The 18,191-nt window shown below is 36.6% G+C and overlaps 21 non-coding genes and 3 pseudogenes across 21 annotated transcripts; all 24 read right to left on the bottom strand.

The window, feature by feature from the left end:
* Positions 1-200: 200 nt before the first annotated feature.
* On the bottom strand, positions 201-320 carry LOC140149358 (U5 spliceosomal RNA). The gene has a single exon (XR_011858607.1). It is a non-coding gene; the product is annotated as a U5 spliceosomal RNA (small nuclear RNA).
* Positions 321-1,205: 885 nt separating this feature from the next.
* On the bottom strand, positions 1,206-1,325 carry LOC140149352 (U5 spliceosomal RNA). Its single transcript, XR_011858601.1, has one exon. It is a non-coding gene; the product is annotated as a U5 spliceosomal RNA (small nuclear RNA).
* Positions 1,326-1,941: 616 nt separating this feature from the next.
* Positions 1,942-2,061, bottom strand: LOC140149351 (U5 spliceosomal RNA). The gene has a single exon (XR_011858600.1). It is a non-coding gene; the product is annotated as a U5 spliceosomal RNA (small nuclear RNA).
* Positions 2,062-2,677: 616 nt separating this feature from the next.
* LOC140149391 (U5 spliceosomal RNA) lies at positions 2,678-2,796 on the bottom strand. Its single transcript, XR_011858630.1, has one exon. It is a non-coding gene; the product is annotated as a U5 spliceosomal RNA (small nuclear RNA).
* A 616-nt stretch (positions 2,797-3,412) lies between these two features.
* Positions 3,413-3,532, bottom strand: LOC140149455 (U5 spliceosomal RNA). The gene has a single exon (XR_011858687.1). It is a non-coding gene; the product is annotated as a U5 spliceosomal RNA (small nuclear RNA).
* Positions 3,533-4,146: 614 nt separating this feature from the next.
* On the bottom strand, positions 4,147-4,257 carry LOC140149397 (U5 spliceosomal RNA; annotated as a pseudogene).
* An 811-nt stretch (positions 4,258-5,068) lies between these two features.
* Positions 5,069-5,192, bottom strand: LOC140149376 (U5 spliceosomal RNA). Its single transcript, XR_011858622.1, has one exon. It is a non-coding gene; the product is annotated as a U5 spliceosomal RNA (small nuclear RNA).
* A 611-nt stretch (positions 5,193-5,803) lies between these two features.
* LOC140149398 (U5 spliceosomal RNA) lies at positions 5,804-5,914 on the bottom strand (annotated as a pseudogene).
* An 891-nt stretch (positions 5,915-6,805) lies between these two features.
* LOC140149388 (U5 spliceosomal RNA) lies at positions 6,806-6,925 on the bottom strand. The gene has a single exon (XR_011858628.1). It is a non-coding gene; the product is annotated as a U5 spliceosomal RNA (small nuclear RNA).
* Positions 6,926-7,536: 611 nt separating this feature from the next.
* LOC140149394 (U5 spliceosomal RNA) lies at positions 7,537-7,655 on the bottom strand. Its single transcript, XR_011858633.1, has one exon. It is a non-coding gene; the product is annotated as a U5 spliceosomal RNA (small nuclear RNA).
* A 607-nt stretch (positions 7,656-8,262) lies between these two features.
* LOC140149456 (U5 spliceosomal RNA) lies at positions 8,263-8,382 on the bottom strand. Its single transcript, XR_011858688.1, has one exon. It is a non-coding gene; the product is annotated as a U5 spliceosomal RNA (small nuclear RNA).
* Positions 8,383-8,990: 608 nt separating this feature from the next.
* On the bottom strand, positions 8,991-9,110 carry LOC140149355 (U5 spliceosomal RNA). The gene has a single exon (XR_011858604.1). It is a non-coding gene; the product is annotated as a U5 spliceosomal RNA (small nuclear RNA).
* Positions 9,111-9,726: 616 nt separating this feature from the next.
* LOC140149392 (U5 spliceosomal RNA) lies at positions 9,727-9,845 on the bottom strand. The gene has a single exon (XR_011858631.1). It is a non-coding gene; the product is annotated as a U5 spliceosomal RNA (small nuclear RNA).
* Positions 9,846-10,456: 611 nt separating this feature from the next.
* Positions 10,457-10,575, bottom strand: LOC140149385 (U5 spliceosomal RNA). Its single transcript, XR_011858625.1, has one exon. It is a non-coding gene; the product is annotated as a U5 spliceosomal RNA (small nuclear RNA).
* A 611-nt stretch (positions 10,576-11,186) lies between these two features.
* On the bottom strand, positions 11,187-11,297 carry LOC140149399 (U5 spliceosomal RNA; annotated as a pseudogene).
* An 888-nt stretch (positions 11,298-12,185) lies between these two features.
* Positions 12,186-12,305, bottom strand: LOC140149363 (U5 spliceosomal RNA). The gene has a single exon (XR_011858612.1). It is a non-coding gene; the product is annotated as a U5 spliceosomal RNA (small nuclear RNA).
* A 613-nt stretch (positions 12,306-12,918) lies between these two features.
* Positions 12,919-13,039, bottom strand: LOC140149366 (U5 spliceosomal RNA). Its single transcript, XR_011858615.1, has one exon. It is a non-coding gene; the product is annotated as a U5 spliceosomal RNA (small nuclear RNA).
* Positions 13,040-13,645: 606 nt separating this feature from the next.
* On the bottom strand, positions 13,646-13,765 carry LOC140149367 (U5 spliceosomal RNA). The gene has a single exon (XR_011858616.1). It is a non-coding gene; the product is annotated as a U5 spliceosomal RNA (small nuclear RNA).
* A 611-nt stretch (positions 13,766-14,376) lies between these two features.
* LOC140149457 (U5 spliceosomal RNA) lies at positions 14,377-14,496 on the bottom strand. The gene has a single exon (XR_011858689.1). It is a non-coding gene; the product is annotated as a U5 spliceosomal RNA (small nuclear RNA).
* Positions 14,497-15,110: 614 nt separating this feature from the next.
* LOC140149328 (U5 spliceosomal RNA) lies at positions 15,111-15,230 on the bottom strand. The gene has a single exon (XR_011858579.1). It is a non-coding gene; the product is annotated as a U5 spliceosomal RNA (small nuclear RNA).
* Positions 15,231-15,844: 614 nt separating this feature from the next.
* Positions 15,845-15,963, bottom strand: LOC140149387 (U5 spliceosomal RNA). The gene has a single exon (XR_011858627.1). It is a non-coding gene; the product is annotated as a U5 spliceosomal RNA (small nuclear RNA).
* A 612-nt stretch (positions 15,964-16,575) lies between these two features.
* LOC140149329 (U5 spliceosomal RNA) lies at positions 16,576-16,695 on the bottom strand. Its single transcript, XR_011858580.1, has one exon. It is a non-coding gene; the product is annotated as a U5 spliceosomal RNA (small nuclear RNA).
* A 615-nt stretch (positions 16,696-17,310) lies between these two features.
* On the bottom strand, positions 17,311-17,430 carry LOC140149330 (U5 spliceosomal RNA). The gene has a single exon (XR_011858581.1). It is a non-coding gene; the product is annotated as a U5 spliceosomal RNA (small nuclear RNA).
* A 593-nt stretch (positions 17,431-18,023) lies between these two features.
* Positions 18,024-18,144, bottom strand: LOC140149396 (U5 spliceosomal RNA). Its single transcript, XR_011858635.1, has one exon. It is a non-coding gene; the product is annotated as a U5 spliceosomal RNA (small nuclear RNA).
* Positions 18,145-18,191: the final 47 nt, after the last annotated feature.

An 18,191-nucleotide genomic window follows, 5' to 3' on the forward strand; every position in this document is an offset into this window, starting at 1 on the left:
CCCAACCGTGATCGTATAATTAGGCAATGAAAAGTTTGAAATAATTGAAGTTTCCTGAAACAGACATTTTTGTGACTTCTAAATAATCCTGACTGCGGGCCTGTTGGCGACTTCGCTCCTATTTTATATTGGCCTAGCAGTCAGTGTTGCCATGATTTCTATCGGGTATATGGGGAAATTCTGCCTTTGTTTCTTTTGCTAGCTCTGCCGGAGGCAGAGCATTGAAAAATAATTATAGACTCATCTATTTGTTCCTCTGCACGGAAATCTTTAGTAAAAGGCGAAAGATTTATGCGTGTATTGCAGAGAAACCAGAGCAACTGAAAATAGTTTACTTTGAGACCCACTCTAAATACAGAATATGAATTCTATAGTGTTAAAAGGGTTTGCTTATGAATCACCTTCTTATTTATGAAGATATATATATTTTAATTGAAGGCAAATTTAAAAGTAACTATGCAGTAAACCAGCCAAATTTATGAGCCAGATTAGAGTAGGGCTCCAATTTCTGGCAGGAGCAGTTCACGATATTTTCCTATGCTGTGGGAAAATTTTATCTGCGTGAAATAAATGTTAAATTCACAAACTTCTCCCGCGATATCTAGTCACCGGAGATACTAGAGCACCCGATGCCTATAGACCAAAATTAAAACAACAAATAAAGCGTGATTTCCTGAATTATTAGGATGAAGAAACCCTCTGGGATGATTGACTGGGTGAATCGGTTTCAGTAATTCATTATTTGTAATTTATGGTAATAAAAAGTTTAAAATAATTGAAGTTTCCTGAAACAGACATTTTTGTGACTTCTCCACTCCCTCTAAATAATCCTGACTGCGGGCCTGTTGGTGACTTCGCTCCTATTCAGGCGGCGGATGACATGATCGAGCCGGCAACTCGTGAAACCGCCCGCCCGTATGGCATTTTCCATATACTCGGTTAGTTTTGTGGGGTTCATTATCGAACCCCAACGGTTTTAGCTTGTATTTATATTATTTATCAACATAGGCCTATTTGTTTGTGATATTTCAAGCGTTTTAAAATTTCAAAATAATCCCATTCAACTACACGGTTGACGATGAAAATTTACTGAATTTAGGGACTGCACGTCATACACCACCTGCTCCTATTTATTGGCCTAGCAGTCAGTGTTGCCATGATTTCTATCGGGTATATGGGGAGATTCTGTCTTTGTTTCTTTTGCTAGCTCTGTCAGAGGCAGAGCATTGAAAAATAATTATAGACTCATCTATTTGTTCCTCTGCACGGAAATCTTTAGTAAAAGGCGAAAGATTTATGCGTGTGTTGCAGAGAAACCAGAGTAACTCAAAATAGTTTACTTTGAGACCCACTCTAAATACAGAATATGAATTCCATAGTGTTAAAAGGGTTTGCTTATGAATCACCTTCTTATTTATGAAGATATATATATTTTAATTGATGGCAAATTTAAAAGTGACTATGCAGTAAACCAGCCAAATTTATGAGCCAGATTAGAGTAGGGCTCCAATTTCTGGCAGGAGCAGTTCACGATATTTTCCTATGCTGTGGGAAAATTTGATCTGCGTGAAACAAATTTTAAATTCACAAACTTCTCCCGCGATATCTTCACAGGAGATACTAGAGTACCCGATGCCTAGACCAAAATTAAAACAACGAATAATGCGTGATTTCCTGAATTATTAGGATGAAGAAACCCTATGGGATGATTGAATGGGTGAATCAGTTTCAGTAATTCATTAGTTGTAATTTATGGCAATAAAAAGTTTAAAATAATTGGAAGTTTCCTGACACAAACATTTTTGCGACTTCTCCACTCCCTCTAAATAATCCTGACTGCGGGCCAGTTGGTGACTTCGCTCCTATTTATGGGCCTAGCAGTCAGTGTTGCCATGATTTCTATCGTGTATATGGGGAAATTCTGTCTTTGTTTCTTTTGCTAGCTCTGCCAGAGGCAGAGCATTGAAAAATAATTATAGACTCATCTATTTGTTCCTCTGCACGGAAATCTTTAGTAAAAGGCGAAAGATTTATGCGTGTACTGCAGAGAAACCAGAGTAACTCAAAATAGTTTACTTTGAGACCCACTCTAAATACAGAATATGAATTCCATAGTGTTAAAAGGGTTTGCTTATGAATCACCTTCTTATATATGAAGATATATATATTTTAATTGATGGCAAATTTAAAAGTGACTATGCAGTAAACCAGCCAAATTTATGAGCCAGATTAGAGTAGGGCTCCAATTTCTGGCAGGAGCAGTTCACGATATTTTCCTATGCTGTGGGAAAATTTGATCTGCGTGAAACAAATTTTAAATTCACAAACTTCTCCCGCAATATCTTCACAGGAGATACTAGAGCAACCGATGTCTAGACCAAAATTAAAACAACGAATAATGCGTGATTTCCTGAATTATTAGGATGAAGAAACCCTATGGGATGATTGACTGGGTGAATCGGTTTCAGTAATTCATTATTTGTAATTTATGGTAATAAAAAGTTTAAAATTATAATTGAAGTTTCCTGAAACAGACATTTTGTGACTTCTCCACTCCCTAAAATAATCCTGACTGCGGGCCTGTTGGTGACTTCGCTCCTATTTATTGGCCTAGCAGTCAGTGTTGCCATGATTTCTATCGCGTATATGGGGAAATTCTGTCTTTGTTTCTTTTGCTAGTTTGCCAGAGGCAGAGCATTGAAAAATAATTATAGACTCATCTATTTGTTCCTCTGCACGGAAATCTTTAGTAAAAGGCGAAAGATTTATGCGTGTATTGCAGAGAAACCAGAGTAACTCAAAATAGTTTACTTTGAGACCCACTCTAAATACAGAATATGAATTCCATAGTGTTAAAAGGGTTTGCTTATGAATCACCTTCTTATTTATGAAGATATATATATTTTAATTGATGGCAAATTTAAAAGTGACTATGCAGTAAACCAGCCAAATTTAGGAGCCAGATTAGAGTAGGGCTCCAATTTCTGGCAGGAGCAGTTCACGATATTTTCCTATGCTGTGGGAAAATTTGATCTGCGTGAAACAAATTTTAAATTCACAAACTTCTCCCGCGATATCTTCACAGGAGATACTAGAGCACCCGATGCCTAGACCAAAATTAAAACAACGAATAATGCGTGATTTCCTGAATTATTAGGATGAAGAAACCCTATGGGATGATTGACTGGCTGAATCAGTTTCAGTAATTCATTAGTTGTAATTTATGGCAATAAAAAGTTTAAAATAATTGGAAGTTTCCTGACACAAACATTTTTGCGACTTCTCCACTCCCTCTAAATAATCCTGACTGCGGGCCAGTTGGTGACTTCGCTCCTATTTATGGGCCTAGCAGTCAGTGTTGCCATGATTTCTATCGCGTATATGGGGAAATTCTGTCTTTGTTTCTTTTGCTAGCTCTGCCAGAGGCAGAGCATTGAAAAATAATTATAGACTCATCTATTTGTTCCTCTGCACGGAAATCTTTAGTAAAAGGCGAAAGATTTATGCGTGTATTGCAGAGAAACCAGAGTAACTCAAAATAGTTTACTTTGAGACCCACTCTAAATACAGAATATGAATTCCATAGTGTTAAAAGGGTTTGCTTATGAATCACCTTCTTATTTATGAAGATATATATATTTTAATTGATGGCAAATTTAAAAGTGACTATGCAGTAAACCAGCCAAATTTAGGAGCCAGATTAGAGTAGGGCTCCAATTTCTGGCAGGAGCAGTTCACGATATTTTCCTATGCTGTGGGAAAATTTGATCTGCGTGAAACAAATTTTAAATTCACAAACTTCTCCCGCGATATCTTCACAGGAGATACTAGAGCACCCGATGCCTAGACCAAAATTAAAACAACGAATAATGCGTGATTTCCTGAATTATTAGGATGAAGAAACCCTATGGGATGATTGACTGGGTGAATCAGTTTCAGTAATTCATTAGTTGTAATTTATGGCAATAAAAGTTTAAAATAATTGGAAGTTTCCTGACACAAACATTTTTGCGACTTCTCCACTCCTCTAAATAATCCTGACTGCGGGCCAGTTGGTGACTTCGCTCCTATTTATGGGCCTAGCAGTCAGTGTTGCCATGATTTCTATCGCGTATATGGGGAAATTCTGTCTTTGTTTCTTTTGCTAGCTCTGCCAGAGGCAGAGCATTGAAAAATAATTTATCTATTTGTTCCTCTGCACGGAAATCTTTAGTAAAAGGCGAAAGATTTATGCGTGTATTGCAGAGAAACCAGAGTAACTCAAAATAGTTTACTTTGAGACCCACTCTAAATACAGAATATGAATTCCATAGTGTTAAAAGGGTTTGCTTATGATTCACCTTCTTATTTATAAAGATATATATTTTAATTGAAGGCAAATTTAAAAGTGACTATGCAGTAAACCAGCCAAATTTATGAGCCAGATTAGAGTAGGGCACCAATTTCTGGCAGGAGCAGTTCACGATATTTTCCTATGCTGTGGGAAAATTTGATCTGCGTGAAACAAATTTTAAATTCACAAACTTCTCCCGCGATATCTTCACAGGAGATACCAGAGTACCCGATACCTAGACCAAAATTAAAACAACGAATAATGCGTGATTTCCTGAATTATTGGAATGAAGAAACCCTATGGGTTGATTGCTTGGTTGTGAATCACTAACAGTTTCATTATTTCATTGTTTGTAAATTACAAAACAACGATCAGTTTTCATCATAAATTTGAGTATTTAATAATTGGCTGCAAGTTTAATGTCTGATTGGTAGACAAATTTCTGAACATTGTCAATTCAATACATGTAGGTCTGAATGTTGCTGGTCGTCTTGTGCATTATCGTCAGTAAAACTTGTGAAAACAACCCTGAACGCGAATTAAAATGTTGGAAGCACTCGATGAATATAGACATGATAAAGGCCCCTACTTGAGACCTCTCTTCCTCCCTCCCTCTAAATAATCCTGACTGCGGGCCTGTTGGTGACTTCGTTCCTATTTATGGGCCAAGCATAGTCAGTGTTGCCATGATTTCTATCGGATGTATGGGGAAATTCTGTCTTTGTTTCTTTTGCTAGCTCTGCCAGAGGCAGAGTATTGAAAAATAATTTAATATAGACTCATCTATTTGTTCCTCTGCACGGAAATCTTTAGTAAAAGGCGAAAGATTTATGCGTGTATTGCAGAGAAACCAGAGTAACTCAAAATAGTTTACTTTGAGACCCACTCTAAATACAGAATATGAATTCCATAGTGTTAAAAGGGTTTGCTTATGAATCACCTTCTTATTTATGAAGATATATTTTAATTGATGGCAAATTTAAAAGTGACTATGCAGTAAACCAGCCAAATTTATGAGCCAGATTAGAGTAGGGCTCCAATTTCTGGCAGGAGCAGTTCACGATATTTTCCTATGCTGTGGGAAAATTTGATCTGCGTGAAACAAATTTTAAATTCACAAACTTCTCCCGCGATATCTTCACAGGAGATACTAGAGCACCTGATGCTTAGACCAAAATTAAAACAACGAATAATGCGTGATTTCCTGAATTATTAGGATGAAGAAACCCTATGGGATGATTGACTGGGTGAATCGGTTTCAGTAATTCATTAGTTGTAATTTATGGCAATAAAAAGTTTAAAATAATTGGAAGTTTCCTGACACAAACATTTTTGCGACTTCTCCACGCCCGCTACATAATCCTGACTGCGGGCCAGTTGGTGACTTCGCTCCTATTTATGGGCCTAGCAGTCAGTGTTGCCATGATTTCTATCGCGTATATGGGGAAATTCTGTCTTTGTTTTTTTGCTAGTTCTGCCAGAGGCAGAGCATTGAAAAATAATTTATCTATTTGTTCCTCTGCACGGAAATCTTTAGTAAAAGGCGAAAGATTTATGCGTGTATTGCAGAGAAACCAGAGTAACTCAAAATAGTTTACTTTGAGACCCACTCTAAATACAGAATATGAATTCCATAGTGTTAAAAGGGTTTGCTTATGATTCACCTTCTTATTTATAAAGATATATATTTTAATTGAAGGCAAATTTAAAAGTGACTATGCAGTAAACCAGCCAAATTTATGAGCCAGATTAGAGTAGGGCTCCAATTTCTGGCAGGAGCAGTTCACGATATTTTCCTATGCTGTGGGAAAATTTGATCTGCGTGAAACAAATTTTAAATTCACAAACTTCTCCCGCGATATCTTCACAGGAGATACCAGAGTACCCGATACCTAGACCAAAATTAAAACAACGAATAATGCGTGATTTCCTGAATTATTGAATGAAGAAACCCTATGGGTTGATTGCTTGGTTGTGAATCACTAACAGTTTCATTATTTCATTGTTTGTAAATTACAAAACAACGATCAGTTTTCATCATAAATTTGAGTATTTAATAATTGGCTGCAAGTTTAATGTCTGATTGGTAGACAAATTTCTGAACATTGTCAATTCAATACATGTAGGTCTGAATGTTGCTGGTCGTCTTGTGCATTATCGTCAGTAAAACTTGTGAAAACAACCCTGAACGCGAATTAAAATGTTGGAAGCACTCGATGAATATAGACATGATAAAGGCCCCTACTTGAGACCTCTCGGTTAACCCCAACCCTGATCGTATAATAGGCAATGAAAAGTTAAAATAATTGAAGTTTCCTGAAACAGACATTTTTGTGACTTCCTCCCTCCCTCTAAATAATCCTGACTGCGGGCCTGTTGGTGACTTCGTTCCTATTTATGGGCCTAGCATAGTCAGTGTTGCCATGATTTCTATCGGATGTATGGGGAAATTCTGTCTTTGTTTCTTTTGCTAGCTTTGCCAGAGGCAGTGTATTGAAAAATAATTATAGACTCATCTATTTGTTCCTCTGCACGGAAATCTTTAGTAAAAGGCGAAAGATTTATGCGTGTATTGCAGAGAAACCAGAGTAACTCAAAATAGTTTACTTTGAGACCCACTCTAAATACAGAATATGAATTCCATAGTGTTAAAAGGGTTTGCTTATGAATCACCTTCTTATTTATGAAGATATATTTTAATTGATGGCAAATTTAAAAGTGACTATGCAGTAAACCAGCCAAATTTATGAGCCAGATTAGAGTAGGGCTCCAATTTCTGGCAGGAGCAGTTCACGATATTTTCCTATGCTGTGGGAAAATTTGATCTGCGTGAAACCAATTTTAAATTCACAAACTTCTCCCGCGATATCTTCACAGGAGATACTAGAGCACCCGATGCTTAGACCAAAATTAAAACAACGAATAATGCGTGATTTCCTGAATTATTAGGATGAAGAAACCCTATGGGATGATTGACTGGGTGAATCGGTTTCAGTAATTCATTAGTTGTAATTTATGGCAATAAAAAGTTTAAAATAATTGGAAGTTTCCTGACACAAACATTTTTGCGACTTCTCCACTCCTCTAAATAATCCTGACTGCGGGCCAGTTGGTGACTTCGCTCCTATTTATGGGCCTAGCAGTCAGTGTTGCCATGATTTCTATCGCGTCTATGGGGAAATTCTGTCTTTGTTTCTTTTGCTAGCTTGCCAGAGGCAGAGCATTGAAAAATAATTATAGACTCATCTATTTGTTCCTCTGCACGGAAATCTTTAGTAAAAGGCGAAAGATTTATGCATGTATTGCAGAGAAACCAGAGTAACTCAAAATAGTTTACTTTGAGACCCACTCTAAATACAGAATATGAATTCCATAGTGTTAAAAGGGTTTGCTTATGAATCACCTTCTTATTTATGAAGATATATATATTTTAATTGATGGCAAATTTAAAAGTGACTATGCAGTAAACCAGCCAAATTGATGAGCAAGATTAGAGTAGGGCTCCAATTTCTGGCAGGAGCAGTTCACGATATGCTGTGGGAAAATTTGATCTGCGTGAAACAAATTTTAAATTCACAAACTTCTCCCGCGATATCTTCACAGGAGATACTAGAGCACCTGATGCCTAGACCAAAATTAAAACAACGAATAATGCGTGATTTCCTGAATTATTAGGATGAAGAAACCCTATGGGATGATTGACTGGGTGAATCGGTTTCAGTAATTCATTAGTTGTAATTTATGGCAATAAAAAGTTTAAAATAATTGGAAGTTTCCTGACACAAACATTTTTGCGACTTCTCCACTCCTCTAAATAATCCTGACTGCGGGCCAGTTGGTGACTTCGCTCCTATTTATGGGCCTAGCAGTCAGTGTTGCCATGATTTCTATCGCGTATATGGGGAAATTCTGTCTTTGTTTCTTTTGCTAGCTCTGCCAGAGGCAGAGCATTGAAAAATAATTATAGACTCATCTATTTGTTCCTCTGCACGGAAATCTTTAGTAAAAGGCGAAAGATTTATGCGTGTATTGCAGAGAAACCAGAGTAACTCAAAATAGTTTACTTTGAGACCCACTCTAAATACAGAATATGAATTCCATAGTGTTAAAAGGGTTTGCTTATGAATCACCTTCTTATTTATGAAGATATATATATTTTAATTGATGGCAAATTTAAAAGTGACTATGCAGTAAACCAGCCAAATTGATGAGCAAGATTAGAGTAGGGCTCCAATTTCTGGCAGGAGCAGTTCACGATATGCTGTGGGAAAATTTGATCTGCGTGAAACGAATTTTAAATTCACAAACTTCTCCCGCGATATCTTCACCGGAGATACTAGAGCACCCGATTCCCAGACCAAAATTAAAACAACGACGCATGCGTGATTTACTGAATTATTAGGATGAAGAAACCCTATGGGATGATTGACTGGGTGAATCGGTTTCAGTAATTCATTATTTGTAATTTATGGTAATAAAAAGTTTAAAATAATTGGAAGTTTCCTGACACAAACATTTTTGCGACTTCTCCACTCCCTCTAAATAATCCTGACTGTGGGCCAGTTGGTGACTTCTGCTCCTATTTATGGGCCTAGCAGTCAGTGTTGCCATGATTTCTATCGCGTATATGGGGAAATTCTGTCTTTGTTTTTTTGCTAGTTCTGCCAGAGGCAGAGCATTGAAAAATAATTATAGACTCATCTATTTGTTCCTCTGCACGGAAATCTTTAGTAAAAGGCGAAAGATTTATGCGTGTATTGCAGAGAAACCAGAGTAACTCAAAATAGTTTACTTTGAGACCCACTCTAAATACAGAATATGAATTCCATAGTGTTAAAAGGGTTTGCTTATGAATCACCTTCTTATTTATGAAGATATATATATTTTAATTGATGGCAAATTTAAAAGTGACTATGCAGTAAACCAGCCAAATTTATGAGCCAGATTAGAATAGGGCTTCAATTTCTGGCAGGAGCAGTTCACGATATTTTCCTATGCTGTGGGAAAATTTGATCTGCGTGAAACAAATTTTAAATTCACAAACTTCTCCCGCGATATCTTCACATGAGATACTAGAGCACCTGATGCCTAGACCAAATTTAAAACAACGAATAATGCGTGATTTCCTGAATTATTAGGATGAAGAAACCCTATGGGATGATTGACTGGGTGAATCGGTTTCAGTAATTCATTATTTGTAATTTATGGTAATAAAAAGTTTAAAATAATTGAAGTTTCCTGAAACAGACATTTTTGTGACTTCTCCACTCCTCTAAATAATCCTGACTGCGGGCCTGTTGGTGACTTCTTGCTCCTATTTATTGGCCTAGCAGTCAGTGTTGCCATGATTTCTATCGGGTATATGGGGAGATTCTGTCTTTGTTTTTTTTGCTAGTTTGCCAGAGGCAGAGCATTGAAAAATAATTATAGACTCATCTATTTGTTCCTCTGCACGGAAATCTTTAGTAAAAGGCGAAAGATTTATGCGTGTATTGCAGAGAAACCAGAGTAACTCAAATAGTTTACTTTGAGACCTACTCTAAATACAGAATATGAATTCCATAGTGTTAAAAGGGTTTGCTTATGAATCACCCTCTTATTTATGAAGATATATATATTTTAATTGATGGCAAATTTAAAAGTGACTATGCAGTAAACCAGCCAAATTTATGAGCCAGATTAGAGTAGGGCTCCAATTTCTGGCAGGAGCAGTTCACGATATTTTCCTATGCTGTGGGAAAATTTGATCTGCGTGAAACAAATTTTAAATTCACAAACTTCTCCCGCGATATCTTCACAGGAGATACTAGAGCACCTGATGCCTAGACCAAAATTAAAACAACGAATAATGCGTGATTTCCTGAATTATTAGGATGAAGAAACCCTATGGGATGATTGATGGGTGAATCGGTTTCAGTAATTCATTATTTGTAATTTATGGTAATAAAAGTTTAAAATAATTGAAGTTTCCTGAAACAGACATTTTGTGACTTCTCCACTCCTCTAAATAATCCTGACTGCGGGCCTGTTGGTGACTTCTGCTCCTATTTATTGGCCTAGCAGTCAGTATTGCCATGATTTCTATCGGGTATATGGGGAGATTCTGTCTTTGTTTCTTTTGCTAGCTTGCCAGAGGCAGAGCATTGAAAAATAATTATAGACTCATCTATTTGTTCCTCTGCACGGAAATCTTTAGTAAAAGGCGAAAGATTTATGCGTGTATTGCAGAGAAACCAGAGTAACTCAAAATAGTTTACTTTGAGACCCACTCTAAATACAGAATATGAATTCCATAGTGTTAAAAGGGTTTGCTTATGAATCACCTTCTTATTTATGAAGATATATTTTAATTGATGGCAAATTTAAAAGTGACTATGCAGTAAACCAGCCAAATTTATGAGCCAGATTAGAGTAGGGCTCCAATTTCTGGCAGGAGCAGTTCACGATATTTTCCTATGCTGTGGGAAAATTTGATCTGCGTGAAACAAATTTTAAATTCACAAACTTCTCCCGCGATATCTTCACAGGAGATACTAGAGCACCTGATGCTTAGACCAAAATTAAAACAACGAATAATGCGTGATTTCCTGAATTATTAGGATGAAGAAACCCTATGGGATGATTGACTGGGTGAATCGGTTTCAGTAATTCATTAGTTGTAATTTATGGCAATAAAAAGTTTAAAATAATTGGAAGTTTCCTGACACAAACATTTTTGCGACTTCTCCACTCCCTCTAAATAATCCTGACTGCGGGCCAGTTGGTGACTTCGCTCCTATTTATGGGCCTAGCAGTCAGTGTTGCCATGATTTCTATCGCGTATATGGGGAAATTCTGTCTTTGTTTTTTTGCTAGCTTTGCCAGAGGCAGAGCATTGAAAAATAATTTATCTATTTGTTCCTCTGCACGGAAATCTTTAGTAAAAGGCGAAAGATTTATGCGTGTATTGCAGAGAAACCAGAGTAACTCAAAATAGTTTACTTTGAGACCCACTCTAAATACAGAATATGAATTCCATAGTGTTAAAAGGGTTTGCTTATGATTCACCTTCTTATTTATAAAGATATATATTTTAATTGAAGGCAAATTTAAAAGTGACTATGCAGTAAACCAGCCAAATTTATGAGCCAGATTAGAGTAGGGCTCCAATTTCTGGCAGGAGCAGTTCACGATATTTTCCTATGCTGTGGGAAAATTTGATCTGCGTGAAACAAATTTTAAATTCACAAACTTCTCCCGCGATATCTTCACAGGAGATACCAGAGTACCCGATACCTAGACCAAAATTAAAACAACGAATAATGCGTGATTTCCTGAATTATTGAATGAAGAAACCCTATGGGTTGATTGCTTGGTTGTGAATCACTAACAGTTTCATTATTTCATTGTTTGTAAATTACAAAACAACGATCAGTTTTCATCATAAATTTGAGTATTTAATAATTGGCTGCAAGTTTAATGTCTGATTGGTAGACAAATTTCTGAACATTGTCAATTCAATACATGTAGGTCTGAATGTTGCTGGTCGTCTTGTGCATTATCGTCAGTAAAACTTGTGAAAACAACCCTGAACGCGAATTAAAATGTTGGAAGCACTCGATGAATATAGACATGATAAAGGCCCCTACTTGAGACCTCTCGGTTAACCCCAACCCTGATCGTATAATAGGCATGAAAAGTTAAAATAATTGAAGTTTCCTGAAACAGACATTTTGTGACTTCCTCCTCCCTCTAAATAATCCTGACTGCGGGCCTGTTGGTGACTTCGTTCCTATTTATGGGCCTAGCATAGTCAGTGTTGCCATGATTTCTATCGGATGTATGGGGAAATTCTGTCTTTGTTTCTTTTGCTAGCTCTGCCAGAGGCAGAGTATTGAAAAATAATTATAGACTCATCTATTTGTTCCTCTGCACGGAAATCTTTAGTAAAAGGCGAAAGATTTATGCGTGTATTGCAGAGAAACCAGAGTAACTCAAAATAGTTTACTTTGAGACCCACTCTAAATACAGAATATGAATTCCATAGTGTTAAAAGGGTTTGCTTATGAATCACCTTCTTATTTATGAAGATATATTTTAATTGATGGCAAATTTAAAAGTGACTATGCAGTAAACCAGCCAAATTTATGAGCCAGATTAGAGTAGGGCTCCAATTTCTGGCAGGAGCAGTTCACGATATTTTCCTATGCTGTGGGAAAATTTGATCTGCGTGAAACCAATTTTAAATTCACAAACTTCTCCCGCGATATCTTCACAGGAGATACTAGAGCACCTGATGCTTAGACCAAAATTAAAACAACGAATAATGCGTGATTTCCTGAATTATTAGGATGAAGAAACCCTATGGGATGATTGACTGGGTGAATCGGTTTCAGTAATTCATTAGTTGTAATTTATGGCAATAAAAAGTTTAAAATAATTGGAAGTTTCCTGACACAAACATTTTTGCGACTTCTCCACTCCCTCTAAATAATCCTGACTGCGGGCCAGTTGGTGCCTTCGCTCCTATTTATGGGCCTAGCAGTCAGTGTTGCCATGATTTCTATCGCGTATATGGGGAAATTCTGTCTTTGTTTCTTTTGCTAGTTTCTGCCAGAGGCAGAGCATTGAAAAAATAATTATAGACTCATCTATTTGTTCCTCTGCACGGAAATCTTTAGTAAAAGGCGAAAGATTTATGCGTGTATTGCAGAGAAACCAGAGTAACTCAAAATAGTTTACTTTGAGACCCACTCTAAATACAGAATATGAATTCCATAGTGTTAAAAGGGTTTGCTTATGAATCACCTTCTTATTTATGAAGATATATATATTTTAATTGATGGCAAATTTAAAAGTGACTATGCAGTAAACCAGCCAAATTGATGAGCAAGATTAGAGTAGGGCTCCAATTTCTGGCAGGAGCAGTTCACGATATGCTGTGGGAAAATTTGATCTGCGTGAAACAAATTTTAAATTCACAAACTTCTCCCGCGATATCTTCACAGGAGATACTAGAGCACCCGATGCCTAGACCAAAATTAAAACAACGAATAATGCGTGATTTCCTGAATTATTAGGATGAAGAAACCCTATGGGATGATTGACTGGGTGAATCGGTTTCAGTAATTCATTATTTGTAATTTATGGTAATAAAAGTTTAAAATAATTGAAGTTTCCTGAAACAGACATTTTTGTGACTTCTCCACTCCCTCTAAATAATCCTGACTGCGGGCCTGTTGGTGACTTCGCTCCTATTTATTGGCCTAGCAGTCAGTATTGCCATGATTTCTATCGGGTATATGGGGAGATTCTGTCTTTGTTTCTTTTGCTAGCTCTGCCAGAGGCAGAGCATTGAAACATAATTATAGACTCACCTATTTGTTCCTCTGCACGGAAATCTTTAGTAAAAGGCGAAAGATTTATGCGTGTATTGCAGAGAAACCAGAGTAACTCAAAATAGTTTACTTTGAGACCCACTCTAAATACAGAATATGAATTCCATAGTGTTAAAAGGGTTTGCTTATGAATCACCTTATTTATGAAGATATATATATTTTAATTGATGGCAAATTTAAAAGTGACTATGCAGTAAACCAGCCAAATTTATGAGCCACATTAGAGTAGGGCTCCAATTTCTGGCAGGAGCAGTTCACGATATTTTCCTATGCTGTGGGAAAATTTGATCTGCGTGAAACAAATTTTAAATTTACAAACTTCTTCCGCGATATCTTCACAGGAGATACTAGAGCACCCGATGCCTAGACCAAAATTAAAACAACGAATAATGCGTGATTTCCTGAATTATTAGGATGAAGAAACCCTATGGGATGATTGACTGGGTGAATCGGTTTCAGTAATTCATTAGTTGTAATTTATGGCAATAAAAGTTTAAAATAATTGGAAGTTTCCTGACACAAACATTTTTGCGACTTCTCCACTCCTCTAAATAATCCTGACTGTGGGCCAGTTGGTGACTTCGCTCCTATTTATGGGCCTAGCAGTCAGTGTTGCCATGATTTCTATCGCGTATATGGGGAAATTCTGTCTTTGTTTCTTTTGCTAGCTCTGCCAGAGGCAGAGCATTGAAAAATAATTATAGACTCATCTATTTGTTCCTCTGCACGGAAATCTTTAGTAAAAGGCGAAAGATTTATGCGTGTATTGCAGAGAAACCAGAGTAACTCAAAATAGTTTACTTTGAGACCCACTCTAAATACAGAATATGAATTCCATAGTGTTAAAAGGGTTTGCTTATGAATCACCTTCTTATTTATGAAGATATATATATTTTAATTGATGGCAAATTTAAAAGTGACTATGCAGTAAACCAGCCAAATTTATGAGCCAGATTAGAATAGGGCTTCAATTTCTGGCAGGAGCAGTTCACGATATTTTCCTATGCTGTGGGAAAATTTGATCTGCGTGAAACAAATTTTAAATTCACAAACTTCTCCCGCGATATCTTCACATGAGATACTAGAGCACCCGATGCCTAGACCAAATTTAAAACAACGAATAATGCGTGATTTCCTGAATTATTAGGATGAAGAAACCCTATGGGATGATTGACTGGGTGAATCGGTTTCAGTAATTCATTATTTGTAATTTATGGTAATAAAAGTTTAAAATAATTGAAGTTTCCTGAAACAGACATTTTTGTGACTTCTCCACTCCCTCTAAATAATCCTGACTGCGGGCCTGTTGGTGACTTCGCTCCTATTTATTGGCCTAGCAGTCAGTGTTGCCATGATTTCTATCGGGTATATGGGGAGATTCTGTCTTTGTTTCTTTTGCTAGCTCTGCCAGAGGCAGAGCATTGAAAAATAATTATAGACTCATCTATTTGTTCCTCTGCACGGAAATCTTTAGTAAAAGGCGAAAGATTTATGCGTGTATTGCAGAGAAACCAGAGTAACTCAAATAGTTTACTTTGAGACCTACTCTAAATACAGAATATGAATTCCATAGTGTTAAAAGGGTTTGCTTATGAATCACCCTCTTATTTATGAAGATATATATATTTTAATTGATGGCAAATTTAAAAGTGACTATGCAGTAAACCAGCCAAATTTATGAGCCAGATTAGAGTAGGGCTCCAATTTCTGGCAGGAGCAGTTCACGATATTTTCCTATGCTGTGGGAAAATTTGATCTGCGTGAAACAAATTTTAAATTCACAAACTTCTCCCGCGATATCTTCACAGGAGATACTAGAGCACCCGATGCCTAGACCAAAATTAAAACAACGAATAATGCGTGATTTCCTGAATTATTAGGATGAAGAAACCCTATGGGATGATTGACTGGGTGAATCGGTTTCAGTAATTCATTATTTGTAATTTATGGTAATAAAAAGTTTAAAATAATTGAAGTTTCCTGAAACAGACATTTTTGTGACTTCTCCACTCCTCTAAATAATCCTGACTGCGGGCCTGTTGGTGACTTCTGCTCCTATTTATTGGCCTAGCAGTCAGTATTGCCATGATTTCTATCGGGTATATGGGGAGATTCTGTCTTTGTTTCTTTTGCTAGCTCTGCCAGAGGCAGAGCATTGAAAAATAATTATAGACTCATCTATTTGTTCCTCTGCACGGAAATCTTTAGTAAAGGCGAAAGATTTATGCGTGTATTGCAGAGAAACCAGAGTAACTCAAAATAGTTTACTTTGAGACCCACTCTAAATACAGAATATGAATTCCATAGTGTTAAAAGGGTTTGCTTATGAATCACCTTATTTATGAAGATATATATATTTTAATTGATGGCAAATTTAAAAGTGACTATGCAGTAAACCAGCCAAATTTATGAGCCACATTAGAGTAGGGCTCCAATTTCTGGCAGGAGCAGTTCACGATATTTTCCTATGCTGTGGGAAAATTTGATCTGCGTGAAACAAATTTTAAATTCACAAACTTCTTCCGCGATATCTTCACAGGAGATACTAGAGCACCCGATGCCTAGACCAAAATTAAAACAACGAATAATGCGTGATTTCCTGAATTATTAGGATGAAGAAACCCTATGGGATGATTGACTGGGTGAATCAGTTTCAGTAATTCATTAGTTGTAATTTATGGCAATAAAAAGTTTAAAATAATTGGAAGTTTCCTGACACAAACATTTTTGCGACTTCTCCACTCCTCTAAATAATCCTGACTGTGGGCCAGTTGGTGACTTCGCTCCTATTTATGGGCCTAGCAGTCAGTGTTGCCATGATTTCTATCGCGTATATGGGGAAATTCTGTCTTTGTTTCTTTTGCTAGCTCTGCCAGAGGCAGAGCATTGAAAAATAATTATAGACTCATCTATTTGTTCCTCTGCACGGAAATCTTTAGTAAAAGGCGAAAGATTTATGCGTGTATTGCAGAGAAACCAGAGTAACTCAAAATAGTTTACTTTGAGACCCACTCTAAATACAGAATATGAATTCCATAGTGTTAAAAGGGTTTGCTTATGAATCACCTTCTTATTTATGAAGATATATATATTTTAATTGATGGCAAATTTAAAAGTGACTATGCAGTAAACCAGCCAAATTTATGAGCCAGATTAGAATAGGGCTTCAATTTCTGGCAGGAGCAGTTCACGATATTTTCCTATGCTGTGGGAAAATTTGATCTGCGTGAAACAAATTTTAAATTCACAAACTTCTCCCGCGATATCTTCACATGAGATACTAGAGCACCCGATGCCTAGACCAAATTTAAAACAACGAATAATGCGTGATTTCCTGAATTATTAGGATGAAGAAACCCTATGGGATGATTGACTGGGTGAATCGGTTTCAGTAATTCATTATTTGTAATTTATGGTAATAAAAAGTTTAAAATAATTGAAGTTTCCTGAAACAGACATTTTTGTGACTTCTCCACTCTCTCTAAATAATCCTGACTGCGGGCCTGTTGGTGACTTCGCTCCTATTTATTGGCCTAGCAGTCAGTGTTGCCATGATTTCTATCGGGTATATGGGGAGATTCTGTCTTTGTTTCTTTTGCTAGCTCTGCCAGAGGCAGAGCATTGAAAAATAATTATAGACTCATCTATTTGTTCCTCTGCACGGAAATCTTTAGTAAAAGGCGAAAGATTTATGCGTGTATTGCAGAGAAACCAGAGTAACTCAAAATAGTTTACTTTGAGACCCACTCTAAATACAGAATATGAATTCCATAGTGTTAAAAGGGTTTGCTTATGAATCACCTTATTTATGAAGATATATATATTTTAATTGATGGCAAATTTAAAAGTGACTATGCAGTAAACCAGTCAAATTTATGAGCCAGATTAGAGTAGGGCTCCAATTTCTGGCAGGAGCAGTTCACGATATTTTCCTATGCTGTGGGAAAATTTGATCTGCGTGAAATAAATTTTAAATTCACAAACTTCTCCCGTGATATCTTCACAGGAGATACTAGAGCACCCGATGCCTAGACCAAAATTAAAACAACGAATAATGCGTGATTTCCTGAATTATTAGGATGAAGAAACCCTATGGGATGATTGACTGGGTGAATCAGTGTCAGTAATTCATTAGTTGTAATTTATGGCAATAAAAGTTTAAAATAATTGGAAGTTTCCTGACACAAACATTTTTGCGACTTCTCCACTCCTCTAAATAATCCTGACTGTGGGCCAGTTGGTGACTTCGCTCCTATTTATGGGCCTAGCAGTCAGTGTTGCCATGATTTCTATCGCGTATATGGGGAAATTCTGTCTTTGTTTCTTTTGCTAGCTCTGAAAAATAATTATAGACTCATCTATTTGTTCCTCTGCACGGAAATCTTTAGTAAAAGGCGAAAGATTTATGCGTGTATTGCAGAGAAACCAGAGTAACTCAAAATAGTTTACTTTGAGACCCACTCTAAATACAGAATATGAAT

The sequence above is a fragment of the Amphiura filiformis genome, chromosome 3 (genome assembly GCF_039555335.1).
Source record: "Amphiura filiformis chromosome 3, Afil_fr2py, whole genome shotgun sequence".
Classification (NCBI taxonomy): Eukaryota; Metazoa; Echinodermata; class Ophiuroidea; order Amphilepidida; family Amphiuridae; genus Amphiura; species Amphiura filiformis.